This window comes from Syngnathus floridae, unplaced genomic scaffold (assembly GCF_059516105.1).
Source record: "Syngnathus floridae isolate MCC-2025c unplaced genomic scaffold, RoL_Sflo_1.0 HiC_scaffold_434, whole genome shotgun sequence".
NCBI classification, from domain to species: domain Eukaryota; kingdom Metazoa; phylum Chordata; class Actinopteri; order Syngnathiformes; family Syngnathidae; genus Syngnathus; species Syngnathus floridae.
The window spans coordinates 1,736-21,451 of record NW_028284341.1 but is presented as its reverse complement, the minus strand read 5'-3'; the positions used below and the strand labels follow the sequence as shown (position 1 = coordinate 21,451).

General features: G+C 44.3%; 1 long non-coding RNA gene across 1 annotated transcript; it reads right to left on the bottom strand.

Moving 5' to 3' along the window:
• Nucleotides 1-17,984: 17,984 nt before the first annotated feature.
• LOC148377062 (uncharacterized) lies at nucleotides 17,985-19,345 on the bottom strand. The gene is made up of 3 exons (XR_015857006.1): nucleotides 19,207-19,345; nucleotides 19,018-19,094; nucleotides 17,985-18,550 (listed from the first exon to the last, which is right to left on the bottom strand). It is a non-coding gene; the product is annotated as an uncharacterized LOC148377062 (long non-coding RNA).
• Between the last annotated feature and the right edge of the window lie 371 nt (nucleotides 19,346-19,716).

Genomic DNA, 19,716 nt, shown 5'->3' with positions numbered 1-19,716 from the left:
AGTGCAGCATAATGTTGTTCAGTGCAGCATGGTGTTGTTCAGTGCGGCATGGTGTTGTTCAATGCGGCATGGTGTTGTTCAGTGCGGGATGGTGTTGTTCAGTGCGGCATGGTGTTTTTCAGTGCGGCATAATGTTGTTCAGTGCGGCATGGTGTTGTTCAGTGCGGCATGGTGTTGTTCAGTGCGACATAATGTTGTTCAGTGCGGCATAATGTTGTTCAGTGCGGCATGGTGTTGTTCAGTGCGGCATGGTGTTGTTCAGTGCGGCATGGTGTTGTTCAGTGCGGCATAATGTTCAGTGCGGCATAATGTTGTTCAGTGCGGCATGGTGTTGTTCAGTGCGGGATGGTGTTGTTCAGTGCAGGATGGTGTTGTTCAGTGCGGCATGGTGTTCAGTGCGGGATGGTGTCTTTCAGTGCGGCATGGTGTCGTTCAGTGCGGCATGGTGTCTTTCAGTGCGGCATGGTGTCGTTCAGTGAGGCATGGTGTTGTTCAGTGCGGCATGGTGTTGTTTAGTGCGGCATGGTGTTGTTCAGTGCGGGATGGTGTTGTTCAGTGTGGCATGGTGTTCAGTGCGGCATGGTGTTGTTCAGTGCGGTATCGTGTTGTTCAGTGCGGTATCGTGTTTCTCAGTGCGGTATCGTGTTGTTCAGTGCAGTATCGTTGTGTTGTTCGTATTGTGTTTAACACTTAGCCTCTAACACTTAGCCTCTAACACTTAGCCTCTAGCATCTAGAAGGTAAATAAATAGGAAGGAAGGACTCACCGGTGACGTCTTCGCCCACGTCCAAGCGTTGTACTTTGTATTTTCATCCTTCTGACAGTGGAAAACATAGCCAACAAACACCGTGGAACCTAAACGAATGAAAGAAAACTATCATTTGGCCACAACCAACATTCACAGATACAACACAATGTGACGTGCGGGGTTGAGGTTAAAGGTTGAGTGAAGGGCCCTCGTTTTAAACTACTTTTTTGAAAAGGATTGGGAACAAGTAAGACGTATTTAATTTATTTAATGGGAAGTAGTAAGAGCTATTGAATTTAATCTATGTATTATATTCTATTGTATTGTATTCTGTTGTATTCTTTTGGATTGTATTCACACTAACCCCACTAAAACTTCAGCCCACAAAAACTCGCCTCTGGCGCCTAGCCTCTGGCACTTAGCCTCTAACACTTAGCCTTTAACACTTAGCCTTTAACACTTAGCCTTTAACACTTAGCCTAGAAGGTGAATAAATAGGGTTAAAGGTTGAGTGAAGGGACCTCGTTTTAAACTACTTTTTTGTAAAGGAGTGGGAACAAGTAAGACGTATTTAATTTATTTAATGGGAAGTAGTAAGACTTATTAAATTTATTTAATCTACTTTTCTTCCCAGGCAAAATTTGATGTGCTGCAATTCCAAATTTCCAAAGTGAATGAAGGAATGAAGTCCTTTAAATTATGATTTTGTATAAATACTAGGCATTAACACAAAATCGACGGCACAAAATGGGCAGACTTTACTTGTTTGAAAAGGACTGGTTACAAGACAGACTTTAATTTATTTAATGGGAAGAAGACTTATTTAGTTTAATTGATCTATTTTTGTTCCCTGGCAAAATTCGATTTGCTGCAATTCCAAATTTCCAAAGTGAATGAAGGAAAGAAGTCGTTTAAATTATGATTTTGTTTAAATACTAGGCATAGACACAAAATCTACGGCACAAAATGGGCAGACTTTACTTGTTTGAAGAGGACTGGTTACAAGACAGACTTTTCTGATTTATTTAATGGGAAGAAGACTTATTTAGTTTATTTAATCTATTTTTGTTCCCTGGCAAAATTGGATTTGCTGAAATTGTATTTTGCCAAATCTTGCCTTGAGACCTGATAGGAAGTATTAAACGCTTAGTTAAATCAATACAAGTTGGTAATAAGAGCGAGTAATGTTGGTTGAACCGATGAATGAAGGTTGAAAGCAATTTAAATTATGACTTTGTATAAATACTAGATATTAACAGAACATCTACTGCGCGAAATGGGCAGAGTTTACTTGTTTGAGAAGGAGTGGCTTATTCAAAACTAAGATTTATTTAATCTGTTTGTTCCCAGGCAAAATTGGATGTGATGCAATTCCAAATTTCACCACATGATGGTGCCCAATTTTGACTTCATAGGACATATTAAACACTTAGCTTGTTATTATGTTCAAGGTAATCAGATTTGTTTATTATTCTAATGGCCTCTTCAAAACTATTCTGGATTACTACTTTGGATCTATTCTACATTACTTGGCAACAACATACTCTGTAACAGATTAGGCAGTATAATCATATCTGTTAACTTGAGAGTGCCCACACTCAATCTACTTATCGTGATGTGTTAAATCAATTACTGTTAGACATTATTTGTCTGATAATCTACCAAATCTTTGAATTGAAGAATTTGTGATTTAATTAATAGCTTGTTGTTATGTTAAGGGTAATCAGACTTGTATATAATTCTAATGGCCTTCTTTTGAAAACTATTCTGAATTACAACTTTGGATCTTATATTACTTTGCAACAATCTACTCCGTGACAGATTAGGCAGTATAATCACATATGTTAACTTCAGTGCCCACACTGTATTTATTTATGGTTATTTGTTAAATCAAGTACTGTTAGACATGAAATAGGAAGTGTTTAACATAAATGTTATGGCTACTCACCATTGTAGCTCGCTCCTGGTCAATGATACGAGCCTCTTCTTGCAGTGGAAAACTTGCAGCCAACAAACACCGTGGAACCTAAAGGAATGAAATTAAACATTAACATTTCGCCTCGACCAATTTTCACACGTACAACGCAACGCGGCTACACTTCTGCTATTACAAACGTAAATCTCCTTAAACACAATGAGTGTTACTTACCGTGTACGCTCTAGACGGTCCAGTTGCAAGCAGAAAATAAAGATATTTCTGTTGATAATCGTCGCTGCTCAGTGGCTCACGGCCATCGCGCCAACAGATTTGAATTTTGGCGGAGGTTCGGGCAATTACGTCATATCCACGGCACATGACTGCGACGTAATACCCGCTTATCTGAAACGGCAGTTAAAAGTAGAGTTACATCAAGTTTTCTTGGAACCTAAACGAATGAAAGAAAACTATCATTTGGCCACAACCAACATTCACAGATACAACACAACGTGCGGGATTGGGGTTAAAGATTGAGTGAAGGGCCCTCGTTTTAAACTACTGTTTTGAAAAGGAGTGGGAACAAGTAAGACGTATTTAATTTATTTAATGGGAAGTAGTAAGACTTATTAAATTTATTTAATCTACTTTTCTTCCCAGGCAAAATTTGATGTGCTGCAATTCCAAATTTCCAAAGTGAATGAAGGAATGAAGTCCTTTAAATTATGATTTTGTATAAATACTAGGCATTAACACAAAATCGACGGCACAAAATGGGCAGACTTTACTTGTTTGAAAAGGACTGGTTACAAGACAGACTTTTTTAATTTATTTAATGGGAAGAAGACTTATTTAGTTTAATTGATCTATTTTTGTTCCCTGCCAAAATTCGATTTGCTGCAATTCCAAATTTCCAAAGTGAATGAAGGAAAGAAGTCGTTTAAATTATGATTTTGTTTAAATACTAGGCATAGACACAAAATCTACGGCACAAAATGGGCAGACTTTACTTGTTTGAAGAGGACTGGTTACAAGACAGACTTTTCTGATTTATTTAATGGGAAGAGGACTTATTTAGTTTATTTAATCTATTTTTGTTCCCTGGCAAAATTGGATTTGCTGAAATTGTATTTTGCCAAATCTCGATTTGAGACCTGATAGGAAGTATTAAACGCTTAGTTAAATCAATACAAGTTGGTAATAAGAGCGAGTAATGTTGGTTGAACCGATGAATGAAGGTTGAAAGCAATTTAAATTATGACTTTGTATAAATACTAGATATTAACAGAACATCTACTGCGCAAAATGGGCAGAGTTTACTTGTTTGAGAAGGAGTGGCTTATTCAAAACTAAGATTTATGTAATCTGTTTGTTCCCAGGCAAAATTGGATGTGATGCAATTCCAAATTTCACCACATGATGGTGCCCAATTTTGACTTCATAGGACATATTAAACACTTAGCTTGTTATTATGTTCAAGGTAATCAGATTTGTTTATCATTCTAATGGCCTCTTCAAAACTATTCTGGATTACTACTTTGGATCTATTCTACATTACTTGGCAACAACATACTCTGTAACAGATTAGGCAGTATAATCACATATGTTAACTTGAGAGTGCCCACACTCAATCTACTTATCGTGATGTGTTAAATCAATTACTGTTAGACATTATTTGTCTGATGATCTACCAAATCTTTGAATTGAAGAATTTGTGATTTAATTAATAGCTTGTTCAGGGTAATCAGACTTGTATATAATTCTAATGGCCTTCTTTTGAAAACTATTCTGAATTACAACTTTGGATCTTATATTACTTTGCAACAATCTACTCCGTGACAGATTAGGCAGTATAATCACATATGTTAACTTCAGTGCCCACACTGTATTTATTTATGGTTATTTGTTAAATCAAGTACTGTTAGACATGAAATAGGAAGTGTTTAACATAAATGTTATGGCTACTCACCATTGTAGCTCGCTCCTGGTCAATGATACGAGCCTCTTCTTGCAGTGGAAAACTTGCAGCCAACAAACACCGTGGAACCTAAAGGAATGAAATTAAACATTAACATTTCGCCTCGACCAATTTTCACACGTACAACGCAACGCGGCTACACTTCTGCTATTACAAACGTAAATCTCCTTAAACACAATGAGTGTTACTTACCGTGTACGCTCTAGACGGTCCAGTTGCAAGCAGAAAATAAAGATATTTCTGTTGATAATCGTCGCTGCTCAGTGGCTCACGGCCATCGCGCCAACAGATTTGAATTTTGGCGGAGGTTCGGGCAATTACGTCATATCCGCGGCATTTGACTGCGACGTAATACCCGCTTATCTGAAACGGCAGTTAAAAGTAGAGTTACATCAAGTTTTCTTGGAACCTAAACGAATGAAAGAAAACTATCATTTGGCCACAACCAACATTCACAGATACAACACAACGTGCGGGGTTGAGGTTAAAGATTGAGTGAAGGGCCCTCGTTTTAAACTACTGTTTTGAAAAGGAGTGGGAACAAGTAAGACGTATTTAATTTATTTAATGGGAAGTAGTAAGACTTATTAAATTTATTTAATCTACTTTTCTTCCCAGGCAAAATTTGATGTGCTGCAATTCCAAATTTCCAAAGTGAATGAAGGAATGAAGTCCTTTAAATTATGATTTTGTATAAATACTAGGCATTAACACAAAATCGACGGCACAAAATGGGCAGACTTTACTTGTTTGAAAAGGACTGGTTACAAGACAGACTTTTTTAATTTATTTAATGGGAAGAAGACTTATTTAGTTTAATTGATCTATTTTTGTTCCCTGCCAAAATTCGATTTGCTGCAATTCCAAATTTCCAAAGTGAATGAAGGAAAGAAGTCGTTTAAATTATGATTTTGTTTAAATACTAGGCATAGACACAAAATCTACGGCACAAAATGGGCAGACTTTACTTGTTTGAAGAGGACTGGTTACAAGACAGACTTTTCTGATTTATTTAATGGGAAGAGGACTTATTTAGTTTATTTAATCTATTTTTGTTCCCTGGCAAAATTGGATTTGCTGAAATTGTATTTTGCCAAATCTCGATTTGAGACCTGATAGGAAGTATTAAACGCTTAGTTAAATCAATACAAGTTGGTAAGAAGAGCGAGTAATGTTGGTTGAACCGATGAATGAAGGTTGAAAGCAATTTAAATTATGACTTTGTATAAATACTAGATATTAACAGAACATCTACTGCGCAAAATGGGCAGAGTTTACTTGTTTGAGAAGGAGTGGCTTATTCAAAACTAAGATTTATGTAATCTGTTTGTTCCCAGGCAAAATTGGATGTGATGCAATTCCAAATTTCACCACATGATGGTGCCCAATTTTGACTTCATAGGACATATTAAACACTTAGCTTGTTATTATGTTCAAGGTAATCAGATTTGTTTATCATTCTAATGGCCTCTTCAAAACTATTCTGGATTACTACTTTGGATCTATTCTACATTACTTGGCAACAACATACTCTGTAACAGATTAGGCAGTATAATCACATATGTTAACTTGAGAGTGCCCACACTCAATCTACTTATCGTGATGTGTTAAATCAATTACTGTTAGACATTATTTGTCTGATAATCTACCAAATCTTTGAATTGAAGAATTTGTGATTTAATTAATAGCTTGTTCAGGGTAATCAGACTTGTATATAATTCTAATGGCCTTCTTTTGAAAACTATTCTGAATTACAACTTTGGATCTTATATTACTTTGCAACAATCTACTCCGTGACAGATTAGGCAGTATAATCACATATGTTAACTTCAGTGCCCACACTGTATTTATTTATGGTTATTTGTTAAATCAAGTACTGTTAGACATGAAATAGGAAGTGTTTAACATAAATGTTATGGCTACTCACCATTGTAGCTCGCTCCTGGTCAATGATACAAGCCTCTTCTTGCAGTGGAAAACTTGCAGCCAACAAACACCGTGGAACCTAAAGGAATGAAATTAAACATTAACATTTCGCCTCGACCAATTTTCACACGTACAACGCAACGCGGCTACACTTCTGCTATTACAAACGTAAATCTCCTTAAACACAATGAGTGTTACTTACCGTGTACGCTCTAGACGGTCCAGTTGCAAGCAGAAAATAAAGATATTTCTGTTGATAATCGTCGCTGCTCAGTGGCTCACGGCCATCGCGCCAACAGATTTGAATTTTGGCGGAGGTTCGGGCAATTACGTCATATCCGCGGCATTTGACTGCGACGTAATACCCGCTTATCTGAAACGGCAGTTAAAAGTAGAGTTACATCAAGTTTTCTTGGAACCTAAACGAATGAAAGAAAACTATCATTTGGCCACAACCAACATTCACAGATACAACACAACGTGCGGGGTTGAGGTTAAAGATTGAGTGAAGGGCCCTCGTTTTAAACTACTGTTTTGAAAAGGAGTGGGAACAAGTAAGACGTATTTAATTTATTTAATGGGAAGTAGTAAGACTTATTAAATTTATTTAATCTACTTTTCTTCCCAGGCAAAATTTGATGTGCTGCAATTCCAAATTTCCAAAGTGAATGAAGGAATGAAGTCCTTTAAATTATGATTTTGTATAAATACTAGGCATTAACACAAAATCGACGGCACAAAATGGGCAGACTTTACTTGTTTGAAAAGGACTGGTTACAAGACAGACTTTTTTAATTTATTTAATGGGAAGAAGACTTATTTAGTTTAATTGATCTATTTTTGTTCCCTGCCAAAATTCGATTTGCTGCAATTCCAAATTTCCAAAGTGAATGAAGGAAAGAAGTCGTTTAAATTATGATTTTGTTTAAATACTAGGCATAGACACAAAATCTACGGCACAAAATGGGCAGACTTTACTTGTTTGAAGAGGACTGGTTACAAGACAGACTTTTCTGATTTATTTAATGGGAAGAGGACTTATTTAGTTTATTTAATCTATTTTTGTTCCCTGGCAAAATTGGATTTGCTGAAATTGTATTTTGCCAAATCTCGATTTGAGACCTGATAGGAAGTATTAAACGCTTAGTTAAATCAATACAAGTTGGTAATAAGAGCGAGTAATGTTGGTTGAACCGATGAATGAAGGTTGAAAGCAATTTAAATTATGACTTTGTATAAATACTAGATATTAACAGAACATCTACTGCGCAAAATGGGCAGAGTTTACTTGTTTGAGAAGGAGTGGCTTATTCAAAACTAAGATTTATGTAATCTGTTTGTTCCCAGGCAAAATTGGATGTGATGCAATTCCAAATTTCACCACATGATGGTGCCCAATTTTGACTTCATAGGACATATTAAACACTTAGCTTGTTATTATGTTCAAGGTAATCAGATTTGTTTATCATTCTAATGGCCTCTTCAAAACTATTCTGGATTACTACTTTGGATCTATTCTACATTACTTGGCAACAACATACTCTGTAACAGATTAGGCAGTATAATCACATATGTTAACTTGAGAGTGCCCACACTCAATCTACTTATCGTGATGTGTTAAATCAATTACTGTTAGACATTATTTGTCTGATAATCTACCAAATCTTTGAATTGAAGAATTTGTGATTTAATTAATAGCTTGTTCAGGGTAATCAGACTTGTATATAATTCTAATGGCCTTCTTTTGAAAACTATTCTGAATTACAACTTTGGATCTTATATTACTTTGCAACAATCTACTCGGTGACAGATTAGGCAGTATAATCACATATGTTAACTTCAGTGCCCACACTGTATTTATTTATGGTTATTTGTTAAATCAAGTACTGTTAGACATGAAATAGGAAGTGTTTAACATAAATGTTATGGCTACTCACCATTGTAGCTCGCTCCTGGTCAATGATATGAGCCTCTTCTTGCAGTGGAAAACTTGCAGCCAACAAACACCGTGGAACCTAAAGGAATGAAATTAAACATTAACATTTCGCCCGGACCAACATTCACACGTACAACGCAACGCGGCTACACTTCTGCTATTACAAACGTAAATCTCCTTAAACACAACGAGTGTTACTTACCGTGTACGCTCTAGGCAAAATTGGATGTGATGCAATTCCAAATCTATCTGAAACGGCAGTTAAAAGTAGAGTTACATCAAGTTTTCTTTTTTAATCAACACAATCATTTACAACCGTTGACCAGAAAGAATCGTCGAAATTCGACGTCCCCCACAAACGCCACGCTCACTCGCTTTTCAGGGCAACAAAAGTACTTCTTTTTAAAAACGATGAGTTGTACTTACCGTGTACGCTCTGGACGGTCCAGTTGCAAGCAGAAAATAAAAATATTTCTCTTGTTAGTCGTATGTTACCATCCGCTGTGTCTTTGTCAACATCGCCGCCATTTTCCTACTTCCTGCTGCGAGCCACGCCCACGGATTTAAATTTGGGCGGAAGCTCTTTCCATTGGCGTCGTTTTCGCGTATAGCAAATCCGATTGGTTGGGAAGGGGGCACGGTTATGCAGCCGAGGAGTCCTGTGATCGGTGGGATGTAAAGTAGGCGTCGACGTCACGTCCGCGTCACGTGACCACGACGTGGCAGACGTCAAATAGCAACCGCTGTTTTGTTTAGTAGACTTACAGTTGTTATGCATTGACATAATGGCGCACACACCAAATAGATTTAAATAAATTAAATAATTCTTCTGCCCACTCTCTTTTAAACAAGTTAACTCTCCCCGCGGATTTGAATTCCGGCGAAAGTTACGCCCATCGACGTCACGTATGTCACGTGACCACGACGTGGCAGATGTCATATAGCAACCGCTGTTTTGTTTAGTAGATTTACAGTTGTTATGCATTGGCATAATGGTGTGCACTCAAAATAGATTTAAATAAATTAAATATTTCTTCTGCCTACTCCCTTTTAAACAAGTTAACTCTGCCCACGTCCATTGACGTCTTGTCTGCGTCACGTGACCACGACGTAGCGACGTCATATAGTAACCGCTGTTTTGACCAGTAGACTTAGTTATTATGCGTTGACATAATGGCGCACTGGTTAGCATGGCCACCTCTTAAGCATGATGATGCGGGTTCGACGCCTGATCAATGTTAGCATGGAGTGAGCTGAAGTGCATGGCACTGAAGATTTGAATCTTTGAAATGCGCTGAGGTCTGACATATCAGGCAGAATGGTTTGCCATCACGTTCAACAAAAAATAGAAACTTTCCCACTCTGATTAAAACGTCCTGTGTTCATCTACGTATTTTCGTTTTGCTGTGCATCTTTTCCCTGCCATTTCGAGAGCCCAATTGACACTCATAGTTTAAAGAAATGTGTTTGCCCATCCTACTTTGTGGAATTTCACCACATGCGCTTTTGACCAAAATACCAAATTGAACTCAAGTGAAGCCAACACGCACAACCCCCCCCCCCCACACACACACACACACACAAATGTTGATATGAACATAAAAGAGCCGCATGCGGTTCGGGAGTTGCGGCTTGGCCAAACCTGTACTATACAACTTTATTTGTATAAAATTTTCACAACAGCTGTCACACAAACAAAGCGGGAAAAACCGAAGACGTGCGTGTTCCGCCCACGCTGGATTTATTTGCACCTTTGAAAAGACACCGTATTGCCGCAGATGTGGCAAAGAGTACTTTTGGGCATCTGAGACGGAAGGATGTCCAAAGCATCACGTCACCTGCTCTGGTAGGCATGGTGGTGGGACGTTGAGGTCAACCGCTTTGGGGTTGGCTGACTCTTTGATCGCAGGATGCCACACACTTGAAGACAGAAGCAGAAAAGCAGAGCTAAATGCAAAATGTACTCACCGGTGACTCCAATTTTTTTCCCCCCTGAAGAAACAGCTGGACGGGTGGCCCCGGCTGGCCAGTGGGACTCTTGTTATTCTGACCCTTTTTAGTGCGCGTTTGGGGCAACAACCGTTTTTTGTGGCGCTCTCTTCTGGTTCAAAAGTGCCCTGCATGTGAATTTGCTTTTCCTGCCTTCTGATTGGATGAGCGCCGGTGTGACGCGGTGCCTCTGTCACCGTGGCGGGGGGTATACGTTGGCATCGGAGCGTCTGCCAACGTCTGAGACCGGCTGGCAGTGTATCGGAGGTGTCGAGTGCGGTGCCGCTGGAGCTCACTCACCAGCTGGTGTTAGGGCCACAGAATGAAGGCCAAGGAGAAGAATAGAAAGAGAAACAGAAACTTCTCCTCCAATTGTTTGATTTGTCTCTTCTGAGCTTCGATGAATTCTTTCAGCTCTTTGTTCCTCTAGGACGGACAAATGGAAAGTGGCATTCAAAAGCCAGTAAGCGTGCAAGTAAGTGCCGGGCTGGCTTTGGGCCCTTACCTGTTGCGCGCTGTGCAGCAGATCCATTCTCTCTTGGAGGATGCAAGCGTCGCGCTCCCTCAACTCGCACATCAGGGCTCGTTTCCATTGGTCCACGGCGCTCCTAAGCTCTTCTCTCTGATCCGCCGTCAGCACGTCATTCACGCCAGCGTGGCTGGCTTTTTCGCCGTCCGTGGCGGGGCAGTCCCGCTGCGGTAGCGCCTCGTACAACATGGCCTCCAGCTCCAGGATCCTCTGGGCCGCAATCCTCGTCCATCAGTGGTCCGGCGGGAGATTTGAGGGCGGCTTACCTTATGAGCCTGGTCCATGGAACACTTCCTGAAGTCCAACTCTTCATCCAGGTAGCCCTTCTGCTTGCAGAACATATCCTAGCACAGCTCAAGGTCAGAATTGTTGGGGCACATTGCCGGAGTTCCCCTTGGCTGATGTCGCGTGTCTGTCTACCTTCTCACTTTCAATGTCCAACATCTTCTGTTGAAGTGCTGACTTGGTCACTTTGATGTATTCTAACCACTGAGGAAAGGCTGCTGTCACATAAGCAGAATGCGAGAGCGTGCGTGGACGTGCGCGTTACCTTCTCGGCTAGGGTGAGAAGGGTCCTGGCGTGAATCACGACCACCTGCTCCTCGTTGGTGAGATTCTGCAAGAGCCCAAAGGCACAGCGTCAACAAGCTTCTTTCAGCGCAAAGCCTTCCAAAAGTCACATTTGAGCCGCCGAGTCTCGTGGAGTGCGAACATAAGGAGTTCGACATACACTTACGGCGTTATAGCCCAGGATGTCCAGCTTCTTCATCAGATCACTGATGACGATGTCCGGGGGAAAGGCGCAAGGAGCAATGTAAGGTGTTCTGGGACCTCGGGTTAAGGTTAGGGTTGCGAGGGACGCCTTACGTACGCTCACGCCCTCGGCCTCGCAGTAGATCTGCAAAGGGCTGAGGCCGTCTGGGAAACGGACTTGCAGAAACTTCAAGACGGGGGAGCGCCACTCCCTCTCCTGAAAGGCAGAGGCATGCATCCGTCCGTCCGTCCGTCCGTCCGTCCGTCACATCTCTGGCCTCAACACGCTTGTGCGAGTCTTCCCACCTCCAGCTCCAGGATGCGGAACTCAAGCAGTTCGTTTTGGTCTCGGATATCCTGGATGTGCTCTTTCAGACGCGCTTCTTCCGCCTCCATCCGCCTGACCTGAAAAGACAGTCAGACCTCATCTGCGGGGCTTCCCGACAGGTGTGACGCCAAGCGACTCCGCCCAGCGCCTTTCTTTCCGTCACCTTTTCGGCCAACTGCTGATTGCTCTGACGCAGCAGCTGCTTCTCCTCCACCCACTTGACATTCTAGAAGAGACAAACGCGTGGACAGCTTTGGAATGTTGTGTCATTTTCATCCACAAATTCTTTGGTTGACTGGAAAATGACATTTACTTTTCTCCGCATTTTCCCAGCCACGTTCGGGGGGGGGGGGGGGGTTGGTCCAGTAATGCCAGACGGATGAGTGACTGAAGAATGTAGCTATTTTGTCTGAGAAAAAGGTGTGCTCATTGATGAGCTTACCTGTCCTTGTTGCTTCAGCGCTGACTCCAGATCTGCTACTCTGCTTTGATAGTGACCCATTTCTACCATCAGCTTTTCTCTGGTCTGAAAGGAGGAGGAGGGAGGCTCCTCCTCCTCCTTTCAGACCAGAGAACACCCGAGGCTGGGTGAGAACGGGGAGGCTGCGACCCGGCCGGGGGTTGCGGGAAGGGGCGCCACCTTGATCTCCTTCTCGGCGTCGTAGTCCCCTTTCGCTGGTCTGGGCTAGCAGAGCGTAGGCTCGTTGCAGCGCTTGATATTCTTGCGTCAGCTGGCGGTAGCGAAGCTCCGCCTCTTCATGCACACACCAATGCAACACAGCACTAGTACCAGAATCAGTCAGACCGGCGACAAAGCACCCGCGACGCAAAGACGAGTCCGATTCCAGGCTGAAGAGGAATGTTTGGTGCCAATACGCTGGCAGAAATGGCGGGCTACCTCTTCGGGTTCCGTGTCGGGGGTTCTGTCGGTGTGAAAAGACAAGGACGATCCGTCCGAGTCCACCAACACGTCTTCGTCGTAGCCGTAAAATGTTTCGATGACCTGCGGGCGCGGAAGCAAACATCTCTCTGAACAAACTGAAGCGACACCTCACGATGAATCGACGAGAGGAACGATAGCGAGAAAAAGGCCATTTCATCTTGCGCAACACCAAGCAGCCGCAAACAAACAGACTCACCTTGCAGGACCTCACGCTTTGTTCCTCCTCAGAGATTCTCGACGTCGGTATCGTAGCAGCAAATCTCTCTCCTGTCGACACAAATAATCCGCCTTTGAGATTCTTTGGATGCAAAGGGAACGAACGGCTCCGGCGCAGAAACAAACGCGACTCACAATGACATTTCTGACATGAGCTCCTGTCTCCAGAGCCTGAAAAACACGTCACCGGCGATGATTGGAGGGACGCTCGTCTTTTCCAAAAGTGACAACTACAGGGTGTGTCAGGGTTTTCCAGATTATCTTTATCGTATCATTGTGTTGCTTTGACTTTGACTGCGACCTGTAATAAATAATATTATTTATCCCTTATTTATCCCTATCGCTTATCCCTTCCTACACAAAGTCGTAAAACACCCCTTGCTATGTTTTGACTAGAGGTCAAGGGCTTCCTCTATTCAATCCACTCTTACACCCACCCTGTTTCTCTTAATTAAAATGCTCGTGCAGGAGCCGAGAGTCAGACTTCATTCGTACAACGGATGGACTCTCCACCTGCAGGTGTCCAAAAGAACTTACTTGTCTCCCGTGTGGTTCTTGCAAAATAAGTTGGAGCGAGCGCAACTCTAACAGGGTGCATTTTGCCACTAGCTGCCTACGGACAATGACGTCGCGCTCGCGGCTCATGGTTGACGGGCTGAGCAGCCGGGCAAGTCCGTCGTTTTCAGCGCACAGCGAGTGGCAAAGGCGCTGACAAAACGGGAGCTTTGAGCTGCTGAAAACGGCAAAACAAGTCTAAAGCGTGTTCAAACGCGTGCGCACAATGCTCCTGCTTGAAAGGTCGGAATTTAAGGGGCCAATTTTTTGGATGGCGGCCGCCGGCCAAGCTTTGGACGGAAAAGGTTTCCTGGCGACAGCGAGCGAGCGCGGCGCTGCCGTACGTGCACCGAGTCGCCTGCCTGAAGACCTTGGACAAGTCGTCGATGATGTGCCGCTGCTCCACAACTTGAAGGAACTCCATTTCACCGTCCTGCTGGCCGCAACCGCGGTCCAGGTCATTGAGCGAACTAGGCCTTCTCTGTGGAACACAAATGCAGTGGACTCTGTTGGCACGCCGCCGTTGTCCGCGTCGACTTACCAAGCTTGCCATCTCCTCGTTCTCCTGGGTGACAAAGCGCACTTTGTTTTCAAGGCGACACAGCACCAGCGAGAGTTCTTCATTCTTCCTGCTCAGGCGTTTGTTTTTGTACAGGAGTGGCAGAAACTGGCTTTCTGTTTCTCTCAGTCGCTTTAGCTGCAAGCATGAAGTGCGGGATGTGAAAGACGCACAACACGCGGGCCAGAACGTATCCATTCCTTTTGCATCGGTTTGAACGGAATCGTGGCTTTGGCTCCCAATAAAAGACATCTACCAGGCAACCGACTCGCCGCGCCGCTCAACTAATAAGCAAGCGCAATGGGTGCCTCGCTGGATGGCGCGCATCAAACGTAGCGCAAACCTTCAAGCGTGCCGTCAATAAATTACCAGTTCATTGCGCTCTTCAGAAAGCAGGGCGTTTCGATCCTCCAGTTTCCTGATGACTGCGCTGAGCTCAGCGATTTTCAGATGAAACCGTCGCGTGTCCCGATCCTCCTGAGACTGAAAACGCCCCGCAACACACACACACAAGCACTCGTTCAAAGTTCAAAACTGTTTTTGTGCTACCTTCCTCCAGCAACGAACTAAGTCATGCGTACTGCAAGTGTGTGATGAGGTGGCTTACGCAATGAAGAGGATTGCTAGTAGCGGCGTTGACCCCACTTCCAGGGTAGTTTAGGCCCGCCCTTTGGGAATCCCTCAGGGCAGCCATCTGCTGCTCGGCAGCCTGAGTCTGCAGCTGAAGGCGGTGGACGTGGCCGGCCCCAGGGCTTCATCCAAAACACTAACCGCTCTGTCTTTCAGCTTGATCTCATCCGTCTGGATGTACAAACGGGGAGCGCTCAGGCAGGCGGGCAAACTCATTTGCCAGAATTGTGACAAAAACAAAGAGAGCAACCGGCCAATTTTTTTCTGGAATCGACTAGAACACCTTTGCTGTGACAAAAGCGAAGCGAGCAACCGGACATTTTCTTCTTGTGAAATAGAATAGAATAGAATGCCTTAGGTGTCATTGCACTGCAGGTATACAACGAAATTGGGAACATAGCCACGCACCGCGCATCTGATCAGTCCTACCAGTCGGCGGATCTCCCTCTCGCAGTCTCTCTTGGTTCGGCTCAGCTCCTCCCGATGCTGGTGATGAGCCGATCGGAGCTCGGCCGCTCGGGACTGCCAGGCCTGCTGGGCCGCTGCCAGGGCTTCTTCCGCGCTCCTGGTGGAGGCGACACCGCTCGGTCTCCCGACACCGCCGCGTCTCCTCCACCTCCGCCAGCAAAGCGCCCCCCCTCCTCACCTGAGCAGACATTGCGCCACACCGGGCCGTTGAGACCGCAACGGAGCGCCGCGACGCTTACTGGGGACAAGCTACACAATACGGTAGCGGCCGCATCGAAGCCCGACGTGGCGTGCGGATAGTCAGACACGGATAGAGCGGATCACCTTGTCCATGGAGCCGTCCCTCAGGCTGAGGACCAAGGCATTCAGTCGCTGGATCTCTCCATCTTTGATTTTGATCACTCTCATCAGCTCCATTTCATGCTGCCGCAGTAATGTCTCCCTGGTAATGGCTAACTCTTTCTGCTTCTCCTCATGGAGTTTGCTTTTGAGTTCCGTCATGGCGGCGGTGGCACGGTGGTGCTCCGCCCGCAGGTCCTGACTTCTCTCTCTCTCCAGACAGCTGACCTGACATGACTTAGACTTAGACAAACTTTATTGTCATCTTGTCTGCACATGGTGCATACAAAACGAAATTCCGTTGCATACGTCTTACAACAAAGTAGTGATATTGCAGTTGAATAGAAGTAACATATCCTATGAAAATATATATATATACATATATACTATATATGTATATATATATATATTAAAAATAAGTATAAAGTGCAGCAGTGATAATTATGCAATAGTGCAAGTAGGCAAAACAGTATTCAAGAGTGTGCAGAGGAATGCTAAACCATGTATTAAACTTCTATTTAAAGGGTTTATACAAGTTCAGTAAAGTTGGTAGTGCGAGATAGTGCAAGATAGAGGTCCGTAGTGTCATAAAGTACAGTTCTGTGAATGTGTGATGCAGAGTTCAGTTTAGAGCTCAACAGTTCTAGTGTTCAACAGTCTGATGACAGCAGGGAAAAAGCTGTTGCAGAACCTGGTGGACCTGCAGCGGATGCTGCAAACCTCTTCCCAGAGGGCAGCAGGGAGAACAGTCCATGGTGGGGGTGTGATGGGTCATTGATGATGTTACGGGCACGGGACATGCAGCGCTGAGATGAAATGTCCTGAATGGAGGGAAGAGGAGCCCCTATGATCCTCTCTGCTGTCCTCACCACTCTCCTCACGTTCTTCCAATCGGAGGCGGTGCAGCCTCCACACCACACAGAGAGACAGCTTGTCAGAATGCTCTCTATGGTGCTCCTGTAGAACGTCCTCATGATGGGTGGGGGCAGGTGGGCTCTCCTCATCCTCCGCAGGAAGTACAAGCGCTTCTGTGCCCTCTTGACCAGTGCCGTAGTGTTCATAGTCCAGGTGAGGTCTTCTGTGATGTGGACCCCCAGGAATTTGGTGGTGCTGACCACCTCCACAGCTGAGCTGTTGATGATCAGTGGAGCGTGGTGAGGCTGTTTTTTCCTGAAGTCGACGATGATCTCCTTCATCTTCTCCTCATTCAGGATCAGGCTGTTTTCTCTGCACCAGCCCACCAGCTGCTCCACCTCCTCTCTGTAGTCCAGGTCGTTGTTGTCTCTGATGAGCCCCACCACCGTTGTGTCGTCTGCTGACTTCACGATGTGATTGGTGGTGAACCTGAGGACGCAGTCGTGTGTCATCAGGGTGCACAGCAGGGGGCTCAGGACGCAGCCCTGAAGGGAGCCTGTGCTGAGGGTGATGACATCAGAGGTGTTCTGTCCGACCCGGACTGACTGAGGTCTGTTGGTGAGGAAGTCTAGCAGCCAGTTGCGAAGGGGGGTGTTGAAGCCCAGGTGTTCCAATTTTCCTACCAGATGCTGTGGGATGATGGTGTTAAACGCTGAGCTGAAGTCCAGGAACAGCCTCCGCACATGGGTGTTCTTCTCCTCCAGGTGAGCCAGGCTCAGGTGAAGAACGGAGGAGATGGCGTCCTGAGTGGAGCGGTTTTGCCGGTCGGCAAACTGGAACGGGTCAAATAATAGGGGGAGTCTGGAAACGATGTGACCTTTAAGCAGCCTTTCGAAGCACTTCATCATAACCGGAGTCAGTGCAACAGGCCGGTAATCATTAAATGAGGTGATTTGAGGTTTCTTCGGCACCGGAATGATGGAGGCAGTCTTAAAGCACGCCGGCACTGTGGCTTGGCCCAGCGAGGTGTTAAAAATGTCTGTGATGACCCCAGCCAGATGACTTGCACATTCCCTGAACACACGCCCAGGAATGTTGTCGGGGCCAGGGGCCTTACAGGGGTTGACTCTCCTCAGGGTCTTCAACACATCGGCGGAGTCAAGGCAGAGTACCTCCTCTTCCTGATGGGGGACAGTTTTAACTGCTGGAGTGCCGTTTAGTGCCTCGAACCTCCCAAAGAAGTTATTTAGACCATTTAGAAAGTCAGCATCAACTACACCCACCGGGGGGGGGGGGAGGGTGAGTTGTAGTCTGTAATCGCCCGTATGCCTTGCCACATACTCCTGATGTTTTTGACGTCGTGGAAACGATCCTGAAATTTTCGACTGCGGTCTCGCTTCGCTATCCTGATGGCACGGTTCAAGTTGGCTCTCGCTGTCCTCAGTGTCTCCTTGTCGCCAGACTTGAAGGCAGAGTTCCGCGCTCGTAGCGTTTGACGTACCTCCTCAGTCATCCAGGGTCGTTGGTTGCCCCGGGTGATGATATTCTTAGTGGTGCTGACGTCCTCGGTGCATTTGTTGATGTAGGCTGACACAGTCATGGCACACGCATGTCTAATCTACATCGGGAAAACTGGGAGGGAGGGAGGCAGGCAGGGAGGGAGGCAGGCAGGGAGGCAGGCAGTGTCTGTCTGTTGAGGTTTTCACCTTGTTCTTCTCCTGCTGAAGTTCTAACTGGACGTCCATCAGTTTGGTTCTCAGCTCGTCATTGGCGGCCTGAAGGGCGTCCGTTCGCTCCGCCTTGGCCCGCCCTGCCGGAGCTCGTTTGGACATCTCTTACTCGAGTCTCGCCCGGTCGTCAGTCAGAGATCACAACATTTGTACCTGGAGAGCACAAACGCAGCGCTGTTTTCCACTGGCTTCGAACTCAACTTCAATCGGTACCGTAACTTACAACATCATAAACATAGAACTAGCTTGACTTATTCATTGAATAAATGCATTTGGTTCTTCAAAACTGCATCACGCAACATAGCGTGACCGAGACGGCCGTTATCCACCTGCGTGAAGTTATTTGGTGAAATGAATGAGATGTTTAAGACACCATCGTTCTGTCTCTATGTAGATGAAGGTAAATAATCGATTGCTGAAGGTCCAAAGGTGTTGTGATAAACAAATAAACATATTAGTGATTAGTGACATATTTGTGATAAACATATTAGGCAGGATAATCACATATGTTAACGTGACTGCCCACACTGTATTTATTTATGGTTATTTGTTAAATCGAGTACTGTTAGACATGAAATAGGAAGTGTTTAACATAAATGGAAGACGAAAGGGGTACTCACCATTGTAGCTCCTGCTGGTCAATGATACGAGCCTCTTCTTGCAGTGGAAAACATACAGCCAACAAACACCGTGGAACCTAAAGGAATGAAATTAAACATTAACATTTAGCCTCAACCAACATTCACAGATACAACGCAACGCAAACTACACAAACGTAAATCTTTTTAAACACAATGAGTTGTACTTACCGTGTACGCTCTAGACGGTCCACTTGCAAGCGGAAAATAAAGATATTTCTGTTGATAATCGTCGTGTTTGTATCCGGTGTCTCGCTCAAGGCCATTGCGCCCACAGATTTGAATTTTGGCGAGAGTTCAGCCTATTGACGTCATTTCCGCGGTGTAATACCCGCATATCTGAAACGGCAAAGTTAAGAGTAGAGTTAAATAAAGTTTTTAGTCAACGCAATAATTTACAACCGTTGACCAGTCGAAATAATCGTCGAAATTTGGCGTCTGTGGCTGGAAGCAGACGCCGAGTTCGACATTCCTCCCAAACGCCACACTCCCTTGCTTTTCAGGGCTAAAAAAAAACAGTTGTAATTACCTTGTACGCTCTAGACGGTCAAGTTGCAAGCTGAAAACAAAAATATTTGCCTTGTTAGTCATCGTGTTACTAACAGCTGTGTCTTGTTTGCCAGAACTGCCGCTTTCCTACTTCCTGTTGCAAGCCACGCCCACGGATTATAATTTTGCCGT